This window comes from Euprymna scolopes, chromosome 16 (assembly GCF_053919585.1).
Source record: "Euprymna scolopes isolate OS-2025 chromosome 16, ASM5391958v1, whole genome shotgun sequence".
NCBI lineage: Eukaryota > Metazoa > Mollusca > Cephalopoda > Sepiida > Sepiolidae > Euprymna > Euprymna scolopes.
In genome coordinates, this window is record NC_136497.1 from 116829945 (window position 1) to 116848398 (window position 18454).

The window sequence follows — 18454 nt, forward strand, 5'->3', positions numbered from 1 at the left end:
CCATTTTACATGGGTACACAGTTTTTGTTGTTCAATTTTCTTAGCTGATATAGAGATTTTCCGGTTTGATGACTCTTTAATACGTAACATAAATTGTGCATGTGAAAAAAACAGTCAGTGTGTAACTGTAAGGCCCACGATTGTAAAGATTGTTCCCTGTGCTTTGTTGATGGTTATTTCAAAGGACAATAAAATTGGAAAGTGCAATTTGCTAAAGTGTAATGGTGGAATCATAGGAATGCATGGAATGAAGATATATTCATCTGTGAAAGGTCCTGTTAAGATTGTTGTTTCTATGATATTGTTTGTTAATTTTTTTTACTGCAAGTTGTGTGTCATTGGAAAGGTTGGATTGGTTTATATTTCACAACATGATAATTAGTACATCAAATTTCAGTTGCAATACATGCAGTGGCATCCATGGCAAATATAGCTGTTGGATAATTAACCACTTTATCTGCTCTCACAACAGTGCCGATGGATTTGTATTTGACTACCTCACTTAGAATTTTACATTCAATAATAGCGTTAAGTTCATGGACATCTTTGTATTCACCTGCAAGAATAGCTCATTCACTCAGTCAAATGGAATTCTTATAATTTGAATATCTGCAAAACCTTTTAAACTAACTATTCTATTGATGAAATAAAATTACAGAAATTACAGAAATTAAAAGTCAAAGAATTTTGCCCTTAACTCTGATAAGCTGGCACTTTTTCGTACCCAATTTCCCACAAGTGATGTAAAAGTTTTTGTGCGGATCGAACAGTCTGCAAATGGACATGCATATTTTGAGTTAAGTTTAATGCCTTCACATGGAACAAAAAAGTAGAGTATTTGAGGCAAGCATTTATTTCATCTGCTGGTGTTGATTGAAGAATAACAGGTAACATTTGTCTGAAATGTCCAGCAAGCAATATTACTGCATTCCCAAATGGTCTGACATTGCCACGCAAATCTTGCAAGGATCCACCAAGAGCCTCAATGATTTTTTGGGTACCATTATGCATTCATCCTAAACAATAAGTTTGCATTTCTGCAATATTTTTCCCCATATTGGATGTTTTGGAGATGTCGAAGATGAGATTTTTGCAAAATGTAATGTTTTAAAGTAGAATATATAATTCTTCTACTTGGCAGCAAGGTCGCAGGTATTCCTCATACAGCAAGGGCTAAGGCTATGTCATTTTGATACCAAATGGCTGCCAAAATCAATTTAATTAGAAAGGTTTTACCAGTTACTTCTGGTGCTGTTCAAGGTAGCAGTAATTTCAAAATAACTTCTATTCACACAATCAGTAAATTAGGTGACTAAAATAGGATTTATCCATGTTTCGACAATGCCTTTTTCACTGTAATTAATTTAGGAGACTAAAATAGAATGAGGGATTAGAAACGGACAGATAGAGAGGAAGATATATAGATAGAAAAGAGAAAGTGAGAGGAAAATAGAGAAAGAGAAAAAGATATAGAGAAAAAGGGATTGATAGATAAACAGAGAGAGGGGGAGAGTTAGAAACAGAGAGGGGGTGAGACAGAGGAAATGAGAGAGATAGAGGTAGTAAGAGAGAGAAAGGGGATCACAGAGAGATGGAGAGGGTGATATATAGAGAAAGATAGATTGAGATAGGGAAAGGAAGAGATGGATAGAGAGAGATATTAAGAGAGGAAGAGGGAGGGGGAGAGAAACAGAAGGTGAACTACACTTCACCGTTTGTTTCCTCGTTCAATAGAGAAGACATCTTTCGAGACCGAGGCAATTTTAATGTTTTGTTATTATCCAGAGTACCCCCTTTTTTTTTGGGGGGGGGCTAGATTTTCCCTACATAAGAAACCGACCGGGTTATCTGTACTTTAACTTAACAAATTAATAAAAGAAAAACATATTGTAAAATTTGAATTTAACATGAAAATACTATTTTAAAAATAGCACGGTAACATAAGTGCATAAGTGCCACTTTATGTACTCCTTGGGCGTTGAGTTCCATGGCGACCAGCATAATACTTTAATGGTCGCTCCCTTAGTCCCCCTGGTCAAGGCTAATGCATGCGCACGTAACATTTTTTATTTACTGACGTTGGCTTAGTAACTAAACGATTTATTGATAATTTCGTAACCGTTAAACGCATGCCGGAATATTTAAATTGGTTCATCATTGTTGTAATGGAAAAAAAAGTGTCATTCAACACAAAAATAAAAACACATATTAATTATAAATGATTTATTATTCTATTCATTAAAATTTACTAATTTTTAAATAAAAAAGTAAAAAGAAAAGTTAATAAAAAAAATAGTTGCTTATGTGCGCATAAAAACTTGTTTTTTGTTGTTGTTGTTTTTTTAGATTAGGTCCACCTTATAATCACCCCCAACCTCCTCATCTTAAGAACAGCTTCCGGAATAAACACCACATTTGGACGGGAGGCTGTTTGCAAAATTTAACTGATATTTGTTGTCAGCATACCCACCCGAAAATACTGTTAAAAAAAAAGGAGGTCTTCAGTGCCCGTGGCAGAGAAGTAAATTTATTTATCAATAAAAGGAGCGGAGAAGTAAATTAATGTATCAATAAAAGTCGTTATTTAAAAAAGAAAATTGCGGAGGTGGACCTAAATGTAAATATTTACCCAAAAAATTATCCCGAAGTTTATTACAAAAACGTTTTGTTTTCGCACTATTCAACAATTTCTTTATCCGCGCATGTAAATTAAAAATATTTGTAAAAGTGAGAAGTTATCAGTAAATGATTTAGTTTTTTTTTTTTAATTTATTTATTTTTTTTTTTTTACATTAGGTCCACCTCTTCAAATGTTAAGAACGGCTTTCAGAATAAACACCCTCAACCTCTCCATGTTAAAAACGGATTTCGATAAAAGTCGTCATTTAAAAAGAAATTTAAAGTCAAATGTGTGTAAAAGTGAGAAATTATTAATAAATGTTTAGTAACATTTTTCGGTGCTAATGAAGAGAGTGATCCGCGCTATTTTTTAAATCGTATTTCCACGTTTAATTAAAGTTTTATATGTTTTTTTTATTCAATTGCAAGGTTAAAGTACAGAATAGGTACAAAACACCCTTCCCTCCCCATGTTAAGAATGGCTTTTTAAATAATAGCGTTATAATTTCAGCATGGCTCACTCTCTGCATGAGTACCCATTTTTCTTTTAATATTCATAAAAAGTAAAACTTTTTCAAAATAAATAAATAAATAAATGTTTGTAAATGTGACAAATAATCGTTTAGTTACGGAAACGGTAAATAAAATATGTTACGTGCGGGGTGGGGTGGGGGACTAAGGGAGCGACTCAACGCCCAAGGAGTACCAACTTTTTTTGTTGTCAAATAAATAAATTTAAAACAATTTTTGCAATAAATAATAGATAGCAACTTCGTTAATTTTACGACTCGCCCCAGCATATTATAAACACCCTAACTTCCCCATGTTAAAACGGTTTTCGAAATGAACACCCCCAACCTCCCCATATTAAGAACGGCTTTCGAGGTTTATGGAAGGACGTTTTTTTTTAACATGGGGAGGTTTGGGTGGTTATAATTCGTTGAGGCATGTCGTAAAAATGAAACAGTTTAGAAAAAGTTAAAACAAACTTGTTTATGTAAACAATGCCGTGAAAAGAAACTAAGCAATTAAAACGTAATGTTTCATAAGTGAAAAGCCTTAACATAAATAAAGGAGTTTAAAATTTTAAAAATTGGTAAGTACATAAATGAATTTAATTTTTTTAAATATGGGATTATTTTTTTGTGTGTGGTGTGCTAATGCAGAGAGTGATCCGCGCTATTTTTTTTAAATCGCATTTCCACGTTTAATTAAAGTTTTATATGTTTTTATTCAATTGTAAGGTTAAAGTACAGAATAGGTACAAAACACCCTCCCTTCACCATGTTAAGAATGACTTTTTAAATAATAACGTTATTATTTCAGCACGGATCACTCTCTGCATGAGTAAGTTTTTTTTTGTTTATTTTTACTTATCTGGTAATTCGAGAGTAGTTGAAACGGAAGTTACAAGAAATAAAACCGGGCAAAGTCTCGCAGAAACGACTTCGAAAAATATTTATATTTTATTGAATATTTTAATAATTAGCGAGGTAAACTTATTTTAATGATATAAAAAACATCCCTCGACTTTTAAGATGGGTTCTTTGAAAATTTCAAATAAATTGGTAACGTAGAAATATGGTTTTATTCACTTTTAACGAATCAAATTTACATATATATATATATATATATATATATATATATATATATATATATATGTATATATATAAATTATACACATACAGATACTTATTAATCCCCCGGGATACGGTGACCGTAGAATACGGTATTTTCAAATTACGATGTGCAAAAGAATGCTCTTTAGGACCATTTTTACGGTATCTGCTCCGCTGTAATTTATGTTATTAAAGTTTATATGCTATACTGCACTTTTTTACTAATTTCAAACCGTATCACTGGGTTCTACTGTGTGTGTATATATATATATATATATATATATATATATATATATATATATATATATATATATACATATATATATGTGTGTGTGTGTGTTTCTATATGTATATATAGTAAGTTATTAAATAGATAGGGCAATTAAGCTTCAAAGAACATTCCGCGTTCTATCCACTATAGGATTCATTCGGTTCATGCGGGGATTTTTTGGTTGTCTCGCGTTTTCATATACCATCTTCTATTGAGTTTTTAATTTACCAAACAGCTTTCTAGTTTCCACAGCACCCTTCCTTATCAGCCAATGAGCAGTCACTTACAGGACAAATGTCCAGTTGGCTTCCGGTTTACCCGTTCCTTTGTGTATGCTATTTAAGCGGGGGGCGTCGATATATAGTGGGCTGCCCTACTTTTACCTAGGTTAAATATTTTTTTAATGTTAGTATATATATATATATATATATATATGGATATATATATATACATGTGATAATTTGTGTGTGTGTATGTTTAATATCTTTGTAGATTTTTTTATCGTTATTTTTAGTTTTAAAATTATTTTGTATCGCTATCCTAGAGTACATTTTATCCTGTAAACACAGCGGTTCGCTATTTGTCTCCTACACTTTAATAGATGGCTCAGTTATTTAAAGTATAGGAAAGTAACTTTTTCATAGAGGGCAGGATCTCTACATGTGTTTGCTTGTCTTATTTTTCATTCGACTACCGACGAACGTCAGCTTTCTTTGAACTCCAAGTATTCTTTTTTGCTAGAGTTATTTTCATTCGGTGTTTTTTTTTTAATTGTTGAATGTACTTTTGTGGTCATGCTATCGGGTTTTGAAATCCAAGGAAGTCATACCTACATAATAGTTCTTATTATTCGGGGTTTCTCTCGCAAATATTGTTGCCTGGCAAACTATGCTTTTTGTTAGGCATTTATTTTGAAGTTGGCAAAGATTGCGGGACCTGCAGTTGCATTTATCTTGTTCGTTAGTAGTATTTTTATTTTTATTTCTAGTATGGTTGTCGTTGTCCGCAGTTGGTTTATTATTATTATTATTATTATTATTATTATTATTATTATTATAATTATTATTTCTACTCGTTACATATGTGTCCTTTGTGTTAGTTTTATTTTTGACATGGTGTCCACCTACTTTGTTTATTCTATTGTTGTTTTCATTGCCTTTATTTAATATTTTGTTATTATGTGCTTTAATTATCATCTAGAAATTTTCGCAGCAGCTCTAGCATAACTTTGGGTTATTTTTATTGAAAATTTTGTGTGAAGATTGGTTGCGCCGAAGTGCTTTTCGATAAGATCTAGAAATTTCTTGCCAAGTTTTGTTTTTAACATTTTATTGTATGGCACCGTATGTCAGATGATATTCTTTCTACTTATTTTAATATTTTTTTATAGTAATTGATATTTAGTTTCTTATATTTGATACCAATACTTTTGTATCTACTGTTTTTAGGGCTGTTTCAATGATATTGATTGTTAAATACATTTTCATCGCTTGAGTTATTGCTGATTCTTCTTACGATCCAGTTAGGAATCTGTTTTATAATTGATGGTGGGCGATTAGATTTATGGTTAACGTATATTTGATGAGCATTATCTGTTAAGTAGGGTTAATAAGTGGTTTTATCTAAATTTAACGTGACGTCAAGGAAGTTTGTTATTTTTATGTTAGCTAGTACGTCTACTTTTAGACAATTTTCTCCTTTTTCTTGCGTATAGTTTCTTTAAAGTTATTGTTGAAGTCTTTTATTATAGCTAGCCCATCATCTGCAATTAGACCATCCATATAGATTATGTCTTCATCCAAAATTTGATATCCTATACTTTAAACAACTTCAAAAAATTTAGTCTAGTATTTTGATACAAAATAATTTACAAATTGATGATAACAATAGAAAATAAACAAATAAAATAAACATACATCATGCATAATTTATCATATATATATATATATATATATATGTATATACAAACACACACACACACATATATACATAAACTAACATAAAAAAGACATATAGCATAGGTTTAAAATAGGTCAGGGCACTAGATATCGACGCTCCCCTCTAAAATAGCACACACAAAGGAACGGGTAAACCGCAGGTCAACTGGACCTTTTCCTACAAGTGCCTACTCATTGTTTCATTAGAAAGAGTGCGGTGGAAACTAGAATGATGACTGACTAACTAAAAATCAATAGAAGGTGCGTATATAAAAACGCGACACAACCATATATATTTTATAACTTACAACCTAGCTCTACCTACGTATTGAACACTGTTGAAATAAATACATAAAGTTTACGCATAAATTTATACTTTCGTATATTAATTTATGTGATTAAGTGAAGTAGTTATATATATATATATATATATATATATATATATATATATATATATAGATGTGTGTATAGTGCCGATAAAAAGTAAGTCCGCATTTGTAATTTTTTCACAAGCGGCAATATTAAGCTAAATTTGATTTAAATGTTTAAACAAAATATAGTTCATTTGATTCGCCATTTATTCCTCTATAATTTTACACATTCATATTTGACTTTTAATTTAAATATTGTAGTGCTTACGCCAATTAAAAAAATAACTTAAAATTGACAAGGCATAAAGAACGTCCGAAGCAAAAAATTCGCATAAAATCAGCTTAAATTATCGCGGCTATATCAGTTTATAACATCCACCAACAGGCAACAAAGCATATATAATTCTAATTGCTGTTGCTTTAGCTTATACAACGTAACATTTAGTCCATATGCGACGACTTTCTCCTAATGATGGTCAGAAGCTCATTAATCTCCACATTCCTGGTTTATCCAATCGTGAAATCGGCCGCAGATTGAAATGTGATGAGAAAACGGTACGAAAGACTGTGCAAAAACACTAAATCACCGGCAGTGTCCGTGATGCCCCTAAATCTGGTCGTGCTAATGTTACGTCTTACAGGGAAGACAATGTTATTGAGATCTACCGCATTAGAAACAGATCTGAAACTGCTCCCCAAATCCAATAACAGTGCAATCTTGTAAAAAACTGCTCTCTTTCTACTATCAAGAACAGTTTAAAGGAATTTAATTGGCAAGACGCAAGCCAGTGATTTGTGTAAAAAAAAAAAGAAAGCTCCATCTGGACTTCGTAAGATGCAATGAAGATCATAACTCTTCATATACATCAAATTTAGCTGTAATTTGCAGTTTTTGAAGAATTACAATTGCGGACTTTCTTTTTGCCACCTGCATATATATATATATATATATATATATATATATATATATATATATATATATATATATATAAGATACTTGATACAATATTCGTAGTTCATTTTACAAGTGACCCTTCTCATGATCTGCACAAATTACTTTTCGTTCGTTTTTCTAAGGTTTCGTCCTTTCTGTCCTGCTCTAATAACTCTCCAGCCTGTTTCACATATCTCTATATTCTAACATGGTAAGTATCAAGAAACACAACAAAATTAAATCCAAAACCCCTACTTCGAATGAAGGCTCCTACTAATAGCGTACTTCACCTACATCAATAGCTTACCTTCCAATCTCCTAGAGGTCAACATCAAATTACAGAAAACACAAACTGACCTACAATTTATGTGCGAAACTGGCACTGGGCCGACTGTTTCCCCAGATGAATTCGCGAGTAATTAAAAGTGTTCTACCCTGACATAGAATGTGGCCCCTAACATCGCTATGGGCATGGAATTTGTACATAATAAGAGATCGCGTACATTGTGGTAGAGACATCCCACAGAATATATGCAGATTTTCTCTGTATATGCTTCTAGATAGCAGTTGCTCACAGCACTGCTTTCATATTTGCCCTTTATCGCTTAAACTATAGGGACGTTAATAGATAATCTCTGAGAATAATAACCTGTTTACCTGTTTTATATTTTCGGCTATCATTCATACCGTGCAGACTTCAATATTGACAATGTGGAATAACTAGCCCATTTAAGCAAAACGAATGATAATGGGAGGTTCTGTCATGATTTCATAATTATTCATAACCTGACTCAGATTGTTAACAAATCAACTGTGTAACGGACTCTGATGATCAGTATGCAAGTCTCCTAAGTATATTTTTTACATCCTTCATTCTGTCTTCACTTGAATCTTCCAAATATTTGGTAATTTCACTGAAATTAAAACCAAAATGTAATAAGTCCCCAGAGTTATTCTCCATCGTAAAGTATATCGACACATTATTGCTAGTACATTGATAATATAAGTACATATATATTTGATCAATGTTAAAAATAAACGTATCCTCTGTAGTACTACTTCTGACTGAATTGTTAAGTACCGGTATGGACGGCTTCATTCTCGCAAAGAAATTCCGCCCAAATCTATGCGTACTTTTCCACGGATGTGAGCCCGCCATTGCGCCCAGAAAGCACTTAAGCATTGCTTGCAAGGTAATAGTTGCACTGAGACTAAAGCCACAAAAGGGCCGTAAGCAATCACTGTAAAAGAGTAATACACAAAGTGGGAGTCTCATATGTTATGTTTGTAAAGTTAATAGTATCAGATCAGCGACTTGATTTCCACGTGATTTGTTGCGAATAATAAAGAGCGTCCTGATTATAAGTGCATCCTTTATCATAACCATCGTCAATGGTCGAGAGGTTATCCCGTCAACATAAAACAAAGTTAAACCTATTACAAAGTACGTTGAAGCAAATTCTCTACTTTACGATTAGATCTGCTTTTCTTCCCCATTTCCACACATACCCACACTCACACACATAAACACACACACACACGCTATATATATATATATATATATATATATATGTATATATGTGTGTGTGTGTGTGTGTGTGTGTGTGTGTGTGTGTGTGTGTGTGTGTGTGTACTGGTCGACGTATACATCAGTTGTAAGCTGTCATTAATTGAAATAAATTACAGAAGAAAATAAAAACTGATCGTCATATATGACCTATTTTTTCAAAGATTCTCAGATTTTATGTTTTTTTACGAGTATGGTATATGTGTATAGATATTAAATATTATTTATTTCCTGCTTGTAACTCATTGCCAGAATAATATTCTCAATACCTCTTGTCAATTTATTCCAGTAAATGTGAAATTTTGCAAGTAAGTAGGAATACAATGAAACAAAACAGAAAACAAATATACAAAATGGAACGCGATTCTTGCAATAGTTTGTTTTTTGAAAGAGTATATTAATAAATTCTCCGGATTTTATATTTGATCAACAAAGCGACAAGACTTTAAGTAAATTCTTCATCTTAAAACAGGAAACAATTCCTAGTTATTAAAGTATTTCTATATCTTTCTATCTATCTATCTATCTATCTATCTATCTATCTGTCTGTTTCTTTCTCTCTATATATTTAATATACGCATGTATATATATATATATATATATATACATTCGTATTCCTGTCTACTTGTTTATTTATTTGTTTGTTTGTACACAATTTGAATAATATATACAAAAGGTCCATTATGTTATCGTGTCATTAATTGCAACTCCACACTAGACCCTTCCAACCACCCCCTACCTGACTTTCCTATGCGGACAGACGCCACACTAGACGATCTGAAAACCACCCCTGCTCAGGTGCATGCTATCATAAAATACCTTGACACCTCAAAAGCATGTGGACCCGATCTTATCCCAGCTGTGCTATTAAAAAAGTGCTCAGCCGAAGTAGCTCCAGTTCTCTCCAAACTCTACAACAAATGTCTTAATGAAGCTTGCTTTCCGGGCTGTTGGAAAACTGCTTCTGTTGTACCAGTATTCAAGAATTCTGGCGAAAGGACAGACCCATCAAATTATCGCCCCATTAGCCTCCTCCCACTTTTTGCCAAAATATTTGAGACCATAATTAACCATGCTCTAGTCCATCATCTTCCAGATGCTAAACTACTGACTGACAAACAATATGGATTTAGACAAGCCCGTTCCACAGCAGACATCCTCACCGTGATCTCTGAACGTATATACCAATCACTGGACAAAGCGGGGGAAGGCAGAGCGGTAGCTCTAGATATAACTAAGGCTTTTGACAGGGTATGGCATGAGGGTCTCCTCAGTAAAATCAGATCATACGGTATCACTGGTAGAATACTTAACATAATTAAATCCTTCTTAGATAAGAGAAAAATCCAGGTAGTCCTCGACGGTCGCACATCTAAACAATATGATATAAATGCGGGAGTGCCCCAGGGTTCTATCCTTGGACCTCTATTGTTCCTGATATTAATAAATGACCTCCCCGACAACATTGCCTCTGAGATGGGTATATATGCTGATGACACTACACTCTATGGCAGACACGACAGGAAGACGAATGAACACATTTCTAAAGAAATGGCAGAAACACTAGAGGAAGACCTCCAATCTGTAGTGGAATGGGGACAAAAGTGGTTGGTCGCGTTCAATGCTGCCAAGACTAAACTAGTTTCATTCAATAAGTTCAAGAAACCCTCTCTACCACCAATAGCAATGGCCAACGACTCTTTATCTGAGAGTCCATCTTTCAAACTCCTTGGCCTAACGTTCACAGGAAACATGAGTTGGAACAATTACATTGAAGGCATTGCCAGGGCCGCTGCAAGAAAGGTAGGCTCTCTCTACCGTGCTAGAAAACTACTAACACCCGAAAGTATCCTGTACCTCTATAAGGCCACCATTCGCCCATGTATGGAGTATTGCTGCCACATCTGGGCTGGTGCATCTGCTACTAGTCTCTCGCTCCTTGACAAGGTTCAAAAGAGAGTCGCAAACCTGATAGGCCCTGAACTGGCATCTAAGCTTCAGACTCTGTCCCATCGACGAAATGTTGCATCCCTCTGCCTTTTCTACAAGTATTTTAGTGGTGAATGTTCTGACGAACTGCAATCACTTGTGCCCCCACGACGCGAGCACCCTCGACAAACCCGACAGGCTACTAGATCCCACCCCCACACTGTAGAGGTCCCTAGATGTAAAAGATCTTTTTACTCCAATAGTTTCTTCCCCAGAACCGCAAGACTCTGGAATTCCATTCCAGGTCCCTGCTTCCCCAACAGTACTGACGTGCAGAAGTTCAAGTGTAACGTGAACCGACACCTTGCTGCCCAAATCCCTACATAGTACCCCAGTAGTTGTTGCCCTCGATAGTAGCCCCCTACACCAAAGTGGCAATTTGCCTTGTTTGGGGTGAAAATGTAATTAAAAAAAAAATCTCTATATATAATATGATTCGTGCAAAATATATTATTAATATGTGACGTCATTCTCATATCATAATAAGGAAAATCGATTTTATTAAATAGCGGTGTGTTGTAGTTATTGTACATAGCGGAAGAATTGTAAGAATTGTTCTATTTAAGTGCATTATAAAAATTTGATTTATATTGATTACATATTTAATTTTATTTATTTTAACGACACCGATTTCTTTATAAACCTGTTTGAGTTGTTTCCTCTGGGCGCGGATTGTGTTCTTTTTTTTGTTTTCTTTTTCGGCTGATATTAAAACTAAAAAATTCAGGCATTATTTTTGGAATTAGTTTAAATAAAATTATTTCCGTGATTTCGCAATTAACGTTGTGGTCCAGTGGATTTTTTACAATGAAAAAAGCAATCACATGTAGCTACGATTCTTTATTGAAACCAAAAATAAAAAAAAACACTTTCATTTACGTTTTATTTACTAGCTTTCTTTCTTCACAGATTTTGCTATTTTTTTTTAATAACGCAATAACCATGCGATTTTTTCTGTTAATAACGCAATACACCATACCTCAAAATTTTGTATAGCACAAACACACGTGTTTCGGTAAATAAATTCTACTTTGGTATATTTAAACTGAATTATTTGCAGTTTGTTCTCGTTTCAGCAGACCGTAAAGCAAATCTTCCTATACTGAGGGAGCGTAAAAGAAATTCTCTTTAATTGGAATATAGTCATAAAACGGTGCTCACTATCCAGATAATAGCTTCTCTTCGTATCGCTTCTGCCGACATCGCTGATGGTGAGTTTGACACGTACTTCTTCTCTTTTCGGAGGATGCGGAAGGATTACATTTTCGAGTTTTCATTCATTTTTTTTTTACTTTTAAAATTTTTTGTAAGGGTAGCGATAGAGTTAACATATAATAATGAAAAATGCTCAATATTCGTAGCATGGCAGATGTCGGCAAACCGGACATCATGTCGACTCTGGCAACGCTTGGTATCCATGCTAGTATATATATATATATATATATATATATATATATATATATATATATATATATATATATATATATATGCGATTGTTCTAAAGTAAGTTTCGTCGAATCTCTAAAGCTGATAAAATAAGAAACACAATAATGATATGAAGCGATCTAAAATTCACTTGTTTTGCTATTTATTTCCGACACAGAAACATATACAATTGTTAATTTTCATCGCTAATAATAATTATTTATTCATAAATAAGCGTATATCAATATAAAATATTTAAATATTTTCTTGAATTAAACATGATATTTATGTTATGTGGTAAAATATGGAGTATATATGCTTCGTAACAATTCAAATATTTTTGTTTTTTATATAATTTTACCAATGTGTATTATACTTTAATTATACAACTTTACTAAATTTCAGTTTTTTATGCATTTAACGATTAATGTGAGAGATATGAACAAAACGTCGTATCTTAAAATTCACATGTTTGTTTCGATTTTACCCCCAATACCAATTAAGCAAAACTCTCTGAATTCTAGTTTTCTTTCATAAGACAGTACTTGTTGAAGCACCCACTTACAAACAATTTCTAGACTCGTAAGAATGTACAGAAATTACAGCAGCATTGAAAGTAAATTTATATTAATGTTTTACTAGCATTATATATTGTTTAAAATCTTTTAAAAGAAAATGTAAATTTAATGTCATAAATACCATAACATGTACAGAATATTTTTTTCAAAATAATTAAGCGTATTCTTTATTAAAATTACATTCGATATTTCGATCTATGACAAAATCTTCATTAGGAAACTCAGTTCTTCTTTTTACGTACCATGATAGTTATTTGTACATTTCATTTCACCAACATCTCTAGGAAAACGTACCAGGCATTACCCTGAGCATAATGGTACGTAGAAAAAAAGGAGAAAATTGTATTATCTGATAGAGATGATGTTATGAGTCAGAATATCGAATTTAATTTCAATAATTAATTATGTTTATTTATTAAAAAAAAACACTTCATTTGTTTTGGTCTTTAAATTGTTAAATTTTGAATTCTGCATTTCATATACCAGTTCTTGTAAACAGTAGACTTTTTATTACTTAACAAATACACGCTAGAACGGCGTTTTCTACTATATTGAACATTTGAACACCAACATCTGAAGGCAAACATGACAGACATTGCCATCATCTTCATGTAAAACAATAAAATGGATTTTTTTAAAAACTACGTATTATATACAGTTTTGCTATTTCTCAAAATATTGACTTTAATTTTAATAAATAAATCAGTTTATTTGTTGAAAAAAAATACATTTGTAAATTTTAAATGTTGTATTTCATACCAACTTGCTAAAAGTGTAAATATATAAGGAATGTGTGTTAGCAGTTATATAATGTGTACGTAGATTGTGTCTTTCATTATAATCCTCAGAATATGTTGAGTTCGAGATAAACATAATGTTGTATACGCAGAAACGGAACGCCGACCGTGAGAAATGTTGGAATTCTCCCATTTTGAGAGTAAGATAAATTGCGTAAGGGTCGCTTAATCACATATCATGTTACTTTTCGGTCTATCAGATTTGATTTACCTCGCTTTCCGCATGGACAAATTCCAGAGAAACTTTTTGTAGGGCCAACTTCAATCTTCGTTTTTGGCCACACTCTTCTCTCGTTTATCTATTTTCCGGATTCACACGTCGTTATCATCGCTTGTCTTTTCATTATTCTTTTTACTTTTATAATGTAATAGGCATTATCGGTTCTCTATAGAAGTACTTGTCCGTCAATATCGCTGCAGTTTTAAATCGCATTTTCATCAGTTTGTCTCTATTAAGTTAGAAAAACATATTTTTACTCGATGGTAGCATTTATATGTAGACAATTTTTGTTGTTCCTGTATACCCTGGCTTCGCTGGAAGTATCGTTTTTGTTTGTCCTTCCCCTATTTACATATAAATAATGTTTACGTTGCCTGTAACGTTTTATTTATAAAAAAAGTATTTACATAAGGCTGCCATTATACATTTTAGTAACATTTTTATCAGCCTATCTTCCTTAAGTTTGACATAGTAATGTCGTTTGCGTGTGAAGATTAAGTATGAATACAAATTACATCGATAGGATCGTTCAAATAGAATTTTCTTCGGTTCGACTTGAAAATAACATACGTTTTTTTGGTTTTCTATTATGCTCAAATCTTAAAATATAATTTCGTCAGCTTATTACAGTTAGTGTAAAATAACAATTACATCGCGCTATCAGGAATGTTACACGTAATAACTTCTTCGGTCTGTAACACTTAACTTTCAAATATCATATCGTCCGTTTGTAACCCTTACGCTTGATATATCTTACTGCCGATTCAGTTGATTCAGTGTATTATAGATTCTACCTCACATGCACTATCTCTATAAAAAGGCATATTCGTCTTTCAATATTCTTAATACGTCGCTTTTAGTTTGTATATTTCACATCTGTCTATGAACGCATGTGTCTTTATCCGTCATGCTTAAGGTAAAAAATATGTTTTTATTCGTTTGGCTGACTCATGTAAAACATGCCATTTTTCTAAGTAATTTTTTTAAAATAAATTATATTAAATAAATTTATCTGGGCATGATATATTTCTAAATGCATTTTTAGTAGTATGTTTTAGTTTGATATGATATTTTTGTGAGAGGACGTAAGGTTTTACTAATGTCTCCCTTATTGTTTTTACACCTTTAAATGTATTAGTCCACCCTGCTTATTGTTACGTCGCAGTTTGGTTTGTTGGGCACGCTTATATTTGAAGGGGGTATTCATACATCTGCCTCGATTAAATTGGTAAACGTGTTTCCCTTGGTCTGCTCCGCGAAAATGTTTAACGATATTATTGTTGGTATGACACTCTTTATTATAGACTGATATTTTGGTTGTTCTACCCCGATGAAGTTCTTTATAATTCTTTAATTAGTCTCTCACTTTTACATAGTAATTCTGATTTATGTTCTTTTTTGAATTTGACGTCGCATTCTCGTTTATTGGAAACGTGAATTTTAAATAACGTCTTTATTATCTGTCTGGTTTATTTTTTAATGAACATTTTTCTTTTATAATGCTCACAGCACCATACACTAGTTGTGTTTACTTTAAACGCCTCAATTTAAAATATAAATTCCACCGCTAAAAGGGCATATTAAATCTACGGCAACCGAGAAGGCTAATATGCTTGACCGTCGGTTGGCCTCCAACTCCCCATTAAACCCCGCAAACCACTTCCTCCCTGACTTTCCTTTGCAGACAGACACCGCACTAGAGGATCTGAAAATCACCCATTCTCAGGTACGCGATATCATAAAAACCTTGACACCACAAAAGCCTGTGAACTCAATATCATCCCAGCTGTGCTATTAAAGAAATGTTCCACCGGATGGCTCTAGTTCTCTCCAAACTTTTCAACAAATTCCTTAATGAATCTTTATTTCCTGGCTGCTGGAAAACTGCTTTTGTGGTACTTGTTTTCAAGAATAATGCTGACAGAACTGACCAAGTAAACTATCGCCCTGTTTGCATCCTCCCGCTTTTCGCCAATATATTTGAGTCTTTAATTAATCAAAATCTAGTTCATCACCTTAGAGCTACTAAACTTTTGACATACCAATAATATGAATTTAGACAAACCCGTTCTACAGCAGATATCCTAAATGTAATCTCTGAAAGTATATATAAAACATTGGGCAAAGCAGAAGAGGGTAGAGTCGTATCCCTAGATATATCTAAAGCTTTTGACAGTGTATGGCACGATGCTCTTCTCAGAAAATTCAAATCATACGTTATTACTGGACGAATACTAACACATAATTTTATCCTTCTCAAGTAAGAGAAGAATCCAGGTCGTACATTAAAACAATATGATATAAATGCGGGAGTACCTCAGGGGTCTATCTTTGGACGTTTATTATTCCTGATATTCATAAATAACCTCCCTGATATCTCTGAGAGTGGTATATTTGATATGACACCACACTCATTAACAGGCACGAGGGGAAAACAAGTGAACACTTATCTAAGGAAATGGCACAAAATGGATGAATACTTCCAATATGTAGTGGAATGGGGACATAAATAGATGGTCACTTTCAATGCTGCTAAGAGTAATTTTGTTTCGTGCAATAATTACAAGAAACCTTTTCAAGCACAAATAGCAATGGCTAAAGATACATCACCTGAAAATACCTTTTCTAACCTCCTCGGCCTAACGTTCACAGAAAACATAAGTTGGAATAGATACATTGAGGGCATTGCCAGGACCGTTGCGAGGAAGGTAGACTTTCTCTGCCGTGGTAGAAAGTACTTACACTTGAAAGTATCCTGTGCCTCTATAAGGCCACCGGTCGCCCATGTAAGGAGTATTCTTGTCATATTTGGGCTGGTGCATCTGCTGCTAACCTCTCACTCCTGGGCAGGGTTCAAAGAGAGTCGCCAAACTTATAGGTCCTGAACTGTGACCTAAGCTTCAACATCTGTCTCCTCGGCGAAATGTTGCGTCCTTCATCCTGTTCTACAAGTATTTTACTGGTGAAAACTCCGACGGGATACAAGCACTTGTACCCCCTCAACGTAAATACCCTCGTCAAACCGACAAACCGCAATATCCCATCCCTACACAGTAGAGATCCGTAGATGAATGAAACCCTTCTACTCTAATAGTTTCTTCCCCAGAACTGATAGGCTTTGGAACTTCCTTCCGGGTTTCTGCATTCCCAATTGTACTGAAATGCAGAAGTGCAAGTGTAATATGAACAGACATCATGCTGCTCAATTCCTTACATAGTGTCCCTGCAACTTATGCTCCTGATAGTAGCCTGCTACATCAAAGAAGCAACTGTGCCTTGTTTGGGGTGAAAAAGATTTAAGCTCTAGAATGTGTATTTTTAATTGGTTTATCGATTCTTCTCCGAAACATCCGACGTTTTTTTTTCCGAGTCGATTTCCTACCTACTTTCTCTATTTATCTCTTTAGGCGCGTTTCCTATCTGTTTCTCTCTTTTGGACTCTATCGCTCTAACTCTCTTTCTCTCTCTCTCGCTCTATCTCTCTCTCTCTCATAATCTCTGCTTGATTTCTAAGAAATAGGCAAAGATTTTGCCTTATTTAATTTCAGTCCACCGATTTTCGTTCAGCTAGGACATTAGTGCCGCTTAGCTTATTATATAGACGTGTTTTAGGTTCCGTCGTGTAACTCCGCGTTCGCTATTGTAAAAAAAAAAAAAAGGATACTGAACTTGAAGCTATGCTTTCGTACTAAATGCGCAACGAGACGAATAGGTTTTAGAAAATGTCTTACTCACATCATATTGAGCTCAGTTTAACTATAAATCACAATATAAACGTGCTTGTACATATCTTGAGTACACCACAATACTAAAATTGTACATGTCTGGTAGATCCTTAACATCTTATTTTACATAAGCACTGTTCAATCATATAGAAATATTAACGGTAAACTAAAAAAGATATTCGGACCACATAAATAGATATAATATGCAGATGGGTGTCGTTGTACATGTCACGGCATCTCATTTTAAGGAATGCATATGCAAATTTGATTAATATATATATATATATATATATATATATATAAAGTTATATACATCTTATATATATAGTTATATATACAAATTTTTATATGTATCGTATTATACATATTTATATATATATATATCTATGCATATATATATAT